Below are 8,271 nucleotides of genomic sequence, written 5' to 3'. Positions count from 1 at the left end.
AAAAAATGTTGTCCAAAAACGCTCTATTTATTAATAGTAGTATAATTCAATTTGGATAATATTTTTAAAAAAAAAAGACATAAACATCCTTTATATATTAAGATAAGATACATGTTAAGAAAGATTTGGAGCCAAAACTTTTTATTATCCCGCCTAAGTACTTTTCCACCCACCTTCATTCTTTTTCAAAAAAAAAACCCTTCAACTTCTATTTTCAAAAAAAAATTTATTTTGACTCAATTAATGCAATTAGTTAGATACTGTTATGAATAATATGTGATGAATGCCCATTATGGTGTAGGTTTTCTTGTCCCTTACATATGTCCTATAAATAGCACTCTCATTTTCATGTAAAGACACACAAGAAAGAAATACTACAACTTACTTTCCTCTTTCTCTCTATTTGTTTTCTTACTCTTTTAACTTTGTTTCACAACACGTTATCAGCACGAATGATCTCACCAACTGAGACATGTAATTCTTGTTAATCTATTTTTAATATGTATATAAATTTTAATCTTTGTATCGATGATTATAGGCTATACTGTTATAATTCCATCAATTGGAATGAGCGCCTTATAGATACATTTAATCACTACTAGTATTTTGTGAATTCATATATAATAAAGAATCACGAAAGATTCACAGATGATTTTGGAAGAATTCAAATTCTTCTAGATAGTTTGTTGGTATAGCTTAAATCAATTCAATGTTGGCCACTCACACATGACTACGGGTAGATTTGAATGCAACACATATTAAGGGTTCCAAAATTATTGTGGAACTGAAAGGTATGTCTCATTTTTCATTTCATTTTTGTTGCGTCCACTGTTTCTATTGTAATTGATAATAATTCAATGTGTTAAACTAATACACACTTAAACAAAACTATATATAGAAGAATATATTTGTTTATGCTGTTATAGTTGTTAATTCAATATACCTAAACATATATGCAGTGAACATAGAACGATGCAATTTTTTTTTATATATCGTAAACATGTAATTATGTTTTTGTTTTTATAATTTATTTATTCCTTATATATTCCAGAAGAATATATTCATGCATCCCTGAAGGATTGCACAAGATATTATTGTTATTATTATACAATTCCTGAAGAACTGAAGAATTCAAAAGCAACTCATTATTCTCTATGAATTCCTGAAGAATTCAAAAGGGTAGTTGCGGAAGAACTCAACATTATGCTATGTGAATTCCAGAAGAATTCAAAATGGTTAATCCTTGAAGGATTGATTAGAGAATTAATTTTATTGTTAAAATATATTATCTAGTTCCTGAAGAACATAGAAAACTCAATTTTTTCCATCATGAATTCCGGAAGAATTCACTATTAAGAAGTCTCACAGTTTATTATGATCTTAGTTCCAGAAGAACTTACGAATCTCAATTTTATTATGAATTCCATAAGAATTCAATTGTCATATATACCCTGATAAATTTTTATACGGTTCAATTGTCGTGTAAGTGAGAATTATCGGCAATTGGCTGAACACTTAAGTTGGCAGTGCCAGGGTTGTAGGGAAGTCTAGACACTTCTGTTAAATTAAATTGCCTACAATTGTTGTAGGGAAGTCTCCTGAGACACTTGGAATTATTAACTCGGGTTAATTAGATCGGGTTAATATCAATCTAAATTTCCTAATATTGTGGTATCCTAAAACAAAATCACGTAATATTAAGGTACTGTTTTGTTGCTTATGTGTATATATATATATATATATCCATATCTTCTAAACCAGTAAATTTTATATGCCACGTTTCCTATTTATTTTGGTACATTAAGCCATGTTTCCTATTTTTATGTTGATTCAAAAAATATATAATTACGGGTGTACATAGTTTTGATCTTATCTCCTTTTAATTTTTTATAATATTGTTTTTAGAATATTTCTTTGATTCTAATACATCACATTTTACGATTATAATATTTTTTTAATTCAATCTGCGTTTAAAGAGAAAAAGGGGGAAAATTGATTGGTTATTTTCTTTATTCATATTTGTAACTAATGCTATTAAATAGAGCATTTCGGTTGATTATTGTCATCAATTTATTTTTTTTTATTGCATTGAAAGAGAATCCCATGATCCCATGCGTTTATTGCATTGTAAGACAATCAATTTATTTTTTTATCACTTGAAACGTAACTACAGGCAAGGTGATAAATGAAAAACCGTTTTTATTTCTTTTCTGATGCCACATTAATTTATAGTGTTGTGTGCAAGACTTTTAAAATTAGAAGTATATATTTATCATTATTTATGAAAAGAAGCAATAATTTTTTTTATAAATCCTGAAGATTCATTCTCTACAAGTTCAGAATAATTGTAGTAAAATAAACATAAATTACGAATCCGAAAGATTTATTATATACAATACAAGTAAACTATGAGTCCTGAAGAACCATAGTATGATATAATAGAGCTATGAATCAAGAAGACTCATTAATAGTTCCAACAAAGAAAGAGTGTAAGCATTGAAATGCACTAGAAAATTTGATGCTTAAAATATCATATTTGTTAAGCTATGACTATTGATTTTCATAGAGAAAATGTTTATCTCGCTGATTGTGCAACAATGCACAATAAATTATCATTCGCATCCTTGGCAATGAAAGAATCAAATGTGAGCACCATATCTGGTACTGTAAAAATGATCGAAAGCTTCATAAGAGATAATGTATTGTTACATTAAAGAACAAGCACAATGCTAATGCAGTAAGTCCTATAGAAATTTATTAAGTTTCAAAGATATATTCGTCTAAATGAATATCATATTGAAACAAGAAATGTAGAGATGCCGAATAGTGATGCAAGAATTATTGAAAGCTCCAGAAGAGCTAAAATATTGTTATTTAGAGGAACACAAGTAAATATTAAGAATGCATGATATTCCTCAAAAGCTAATAGAAATTTATTGAGTTTTAAATTATGAGCTCGGAAGAGCCATAATATGATGTACTTTAACTAAGAATCCAGAAGATTCATAGCAAAAATTATTGTAAACCAGAAGTTTACAAATCATATTAAATTTATCGTTGGCAAGACCGGATGGGTCATCCCGAATCTATTATGATGTGAAATATAAAATAATTTTATATGAATTGAAGGGCCCGAAGTTTCTTCAATCTAATAATTTTATGTGTTACTAGTTCCCGAAGGAAGTTGATAAATTAAGTAAATGAACATCTTTTATTTTTTAGAATATATATAAGGTGATATTTGTAAATCAATACACCGATCATGTGGACCGATTCGATTCCTAAAATTTTAATTGATGCATCAACTAAATGGTTATGATTGTTATAAACTCACAACCAGAAGTTTGTGAGATTATTTTTAAGAGCTCATTTTATATATATTATTCTAGAAAGTATTTGATAAGTATCATATGTTAATTGAAATTTATACTGAACATTTTGTAGAATATGTTCATACAAACAAAAATAATGGACTTGAAGATCCATTCTTTAGAGGTCTAAAGTTAATTACACGACCGATACTTATGAGATCGTAACTTCTAAGTTATAGTTGGGAACACTCAAACATGTATGTTGAGATATTAAATAGCATCATGCCAACAAATTATTATATACATAAGTTCTCCCCTAATTTATTTGAATTTTGGTTTATAAACCTAATTTCCCATATATAAACATTTTTGGATGTGTTGGGTACGTCTCAATTGCTCCAATATAATGCATTTAAATGGGTCGTAAAAGAATATTGGGAAAATATATTTGATATAACTCTTCATCCCTTATAAATTATATCGAGCCAATAAGGGACTTGTTTATAGCCCAGAAGGCTAATTTTCAAGTGATGAATTAGTTTTCCCAATATTAGGGGGAGATAATAAGCAGCTAAAAATATGAACTAGAAGTTCAATTGAAATGTTTTAAAATAAATTAATAATTGTTATTTTGATCCTCTTAGAAATCAATATGAACCAGAAGTTCAAAAGATATCTCATTTGCAAAGTTTATGAAATCAATCAACAGCTGCTAATGCTCCAATAAAAATGAATGTCTCTGTTGGACAATCTAATATTGCAAATGATTCTTAACCATGCTTGAAGCATGGTAAACAAATCGGTTTCAAGGATAAATTCCTCAAATAAGATAAGGAGCTAAAAAAAGGAAAGATGACCCAAGTGAGGATATGAAAATCTCAAAAGAGCATTTGACATAATTGATTTTTTAGTTCCAGAAGAACTCATCAGGTACCTGTAATTTATTAAAACAAAGAGATCTCAATAAATTATGTCATGAATAAAATACGATGGAACCGAGATGAAGTCAACGTTGACAATATGTTTGCACATAATAAAGCGCTATATGTGATAAATGACAATGAGGATCATGGATCAAAGTCTATTAAAGATTATAGACAATGAAATTATTGACTAATTAAATAGGTAGATGCGATTGATACAATATTAAACTAGCTTTGCAAAGCAAAAGGTTGTTGGACGAGCAGTCCGTACACCTGAAGATGAAAATAACTGGTACAAATTAGTTTTCGCGCGAAAAGAAAATGATGATAAACGTCTACCATTAATTTTCAAGAGGCGTACTCACCTGAAGTGAATTCAATACTTCTTTATAATTGATTAAGTTTTGTAGCACATGAAACACTCGATTTATTTGAAAGATGTGTTACAACGTGTTTGAACGGCTCATTAGATAATGATTATGTGAAAATCCCTGAAGAATTTAATTTTCGTGAGACATGTAAAATAGACTATTGAATAGATGATTTAATAAAATGAATAAGTCCTTTTGTCTCTCAAACAATTTTGATGCATGTGAATATTTCCAAATGAGGAATATGAGAAGGACATCATTTATCCATTTTTAAGAAAATATTTGAAAATGAATTTGTTATATTTGAGACTTATATCGATGATAAAAATATCATTAAGACTCCTGAAGAGCTTATGAGATATTGTCATTTTTCTTACAAAATAAGTAATTGAAGAATGCTTAGTGAATCATGAATATTATAGAAAACATGATTCTATATGAAATTGTTGTAAGTTCCTCAATAATGAAGAACTAATTGGTCCCGAAGTACCACATTTTAGTTCAGTTGGGGCCAAATACATTATGGATCTAATATTTGTTGACAATATATCATAAAGTATACGTTTCGTTATTTTAGATATTTGCAGGTTATTTCTCTTATCCTCATAATGATATATATCACAAACAAACTATATGTTTACATGAAGAAATAAAATCACTCATAGAGATCTGCGAAACAAATCACAACAACAACCCCATGAAATGATGATGAAACTTTAGCGCTACGAGAGATGAGTCAAGAATGTGTTTTAATTGAAGTTCGTGATTTATCACATACAAGAGATTTGTAATTTTTTCTTCTGAAGGGTTCTTGCAACAATTCAATATGAAGATAACGTCGCAAGACTGCTAATTCGCGGAGTAACATAAAAGGAAGATAGAGCAAATTTTCTACAAGTCACCGCCAAGTAAACTTTTGAGCAACTACTACAGAAGATTATTTAAATTTTCTTCGTCTCATATATAATTGTCTTTATGAGGGGGAGATATAAATATGTTCTGCACTCTTTTTCTCTTAACCATGGTTTTGTCCCACTGGGTTTTCCTGGTAAGGTTTTTAATGAGGCAGTTCACACACAAAGGATAATGTACTCTTTTTCTTTCACTAGGATTTTTTTTTCCCAATGGGTTTTTTACTAGTAAGGTTTTAATGAGGCATATCCTTAATGGACATTCAAGGGGGAGTGTTATGAATAATATGTGATGAATGCCCATTATGGTGTAGGTTTTCTTGTCCCTTACATATGTCCTATAAATAGCACTCTCATTTTCATGTAAAGACACACAAGAAAGAAATACTACAACTTACTTTCCTCTTTCTCTCTATTTGTTTTCTTACTCTTTTAACTTTGTTTCACAACAGATACGTTTATTTTCTTTCTAGAAATCATAAAATTTTTCTTTTCCCCAAATTTCACCCTCCTTCATGTTATTTTGAGAGTTTGAATCACCACCTTACCCAATACTCCCTCTGTCCCTTTCTTTTAATTACACCTTCACAATCATTTTTTTTTTTGATAAAATATTCACATTCAATTTTTATTCACACTTATTCGCATTCAATTTTCCAAAGTTTTTCTTATGTACAAATTTGCATATGTTAAGAAGTTTAAAATAGTAATAGTAAGTTTGTATTACAATTTGTGCATTTTATTTTATATTAAATGTATAATTTTTAATAAATAATTATTGTTTTTTAATAAAAAGTTGCTACTTTTTATTGCTTTAACATGTGCAATATTGCACATGTTAGACAAACCAATTTTTCAATTCCAACAAAATCAAACCTATACAATCCTTCTAAGTCAATTTTTTCTCAATTATTACCAATTGACATGCCTTTATGTTTGTTTTTTCATTCTCCGAAGTTTTCCTCTTCCTATGCTTTATATTTAGTGTTAAATATATATTTGGTCCCTACAAAATGTCGATCTTTTAAGTTTTGTTCTTACTTTGTTTTTACTATATTTATTTTTAGTCCCTCAAAATTATCATGCATTTAGTTCTGGTCCCTACCGCTAATTCAACATATATTTTTGAATGATTTTTTCGCAGGTATGTTTAGAACATTATAAAAGATCATTCAAAAAATTAAAAGTTTACTGATAATTAAATAAATTTAGACTAAATTTAATTAGTAAGGACTAAATTTAGAAGTCCATATTTTATATGGAACAAATACGCATTTAATCCTTATATTTTATTTATATTTTCATTGCAGTTATTGGAGTTTATTTTTCTTCTTCCCCTTGGTGCATATAGAGTAGTTGGGTCTATTCATGTCTTCATTCATCAATTGGTTTGTACATTCTGATCACTGTAGTTGGAGGTAATTTTTGTGAGTTCCTATTCTAAGATAGTTGCTTTCTTCTTTTGTTTCCAACTAAACAAATACTCCTATTACACTAAGCATCGATTATTCTTTTCACTAAACACATATACTTAATTGGGACTACAAAAATATTACATATGAGTGTACGTATATAGTTGTCATCATTCACAAGCATTATCTTAGTTCTTAGAAACAAATTTATGAATTTGAATACCTGAAACTTACACAAAATGAGTACATGAGAGAAAAAATTAGAGATGATTCAAATCTTTTTATAATTATAATGATAAAATTTATAATTATATATTCTCTCTCTTACTAATTATTCTCTCTCGGTTGTTTACTTCTTTTTTTCATCAACAACGCCATAGAATTCATTCCCATTATAATCAATTACTCAATCGACTCAAAATGTAATCTTAGGGGATCAAAAGTTCATATTTTTCAAAATAGGGGATAAAAAAGTTAACTTTTAAAATAGGGGATCAAAAGTTCATATTTTTCAAAACAGGGGATCAAAAGTGCATTAAAGTCTATAATATTAATTTAGCCGTTAATTTATGCATTTTGTGGTATATGTTAGCCATGGAGTTTGTTGTTTAAAAAAGGAAATGAACAGAGAACAAGGGTGGTGTGAGAATACAGAGTAATTAGTAAGAGAGAAGATATAAAATATTATTGTAAAAAAATTAAAATATTTAAATTCTTAATGTGTTGTATTGTTTTTATTGGCTGTGTGTAAGCATTAATATTTAGGTGCGATACCACCTAGGAATTTTTCCCGTGCATCGCACGGGTAGAAGTACTAGTTTTATATGCAGATCCGGACACTTTATTTATTCATTTTAAAAAGGTGAAATTTTTAGCCACTAGACTACCTGACAAAAAAAATATATTATTATTAATTGTTTGTGTATATTAACCCTTCGGTTCTTAAGAAAATAGACTTTAATAATCTGGAGTTCAACCGTGAGGTATATAAATTTGGCAAAAAAATTATTACACCCAGAAATATAACTCAATTCTCTCAAATGATATGTCATTTTGCTAAGCTCGTTAATCATTTGATTCTAATATTTTGGTTATTATTATTTTTTTAGTTATATTAGTATCATTTTTTAAAAATTTGAAGAACTAAAGAATTGAATTAAAATATTCTAGCACAAGGCTTGTAAAACATCATATGAGTCCACCACATATTAGCATCATAATTTTTCTCTCTAAACCCCCCATATTTCTTTCAAACCCCTGAAATTCTCATTTTACCCTCATAGATTTTAGAAAACGTTTTCCAAAATTTATATTTTTTCAGAATATATTTTCCAATATAGACT

The sequence above is a fragment of the Trifolium pratense genome, linkage group LG3 (assembly GCF_020283565.1).
Source record: "Trifolium pratense cultivar HEN17-A07 linkage group LG3, ARS_RC_1.1, whole genome shotgun sequence".
In the NCBI taxonomy this organism is placed as follows: domain Eukaryota; kingdom Viridiplantae; phylum Streptophyta; class Magnoliopsida; order Fabales; family Fabaceae; genus Trifolium; species Trifolium pratense.
This window is presented reverse-complemented; position numbering follows the sequence as displayed.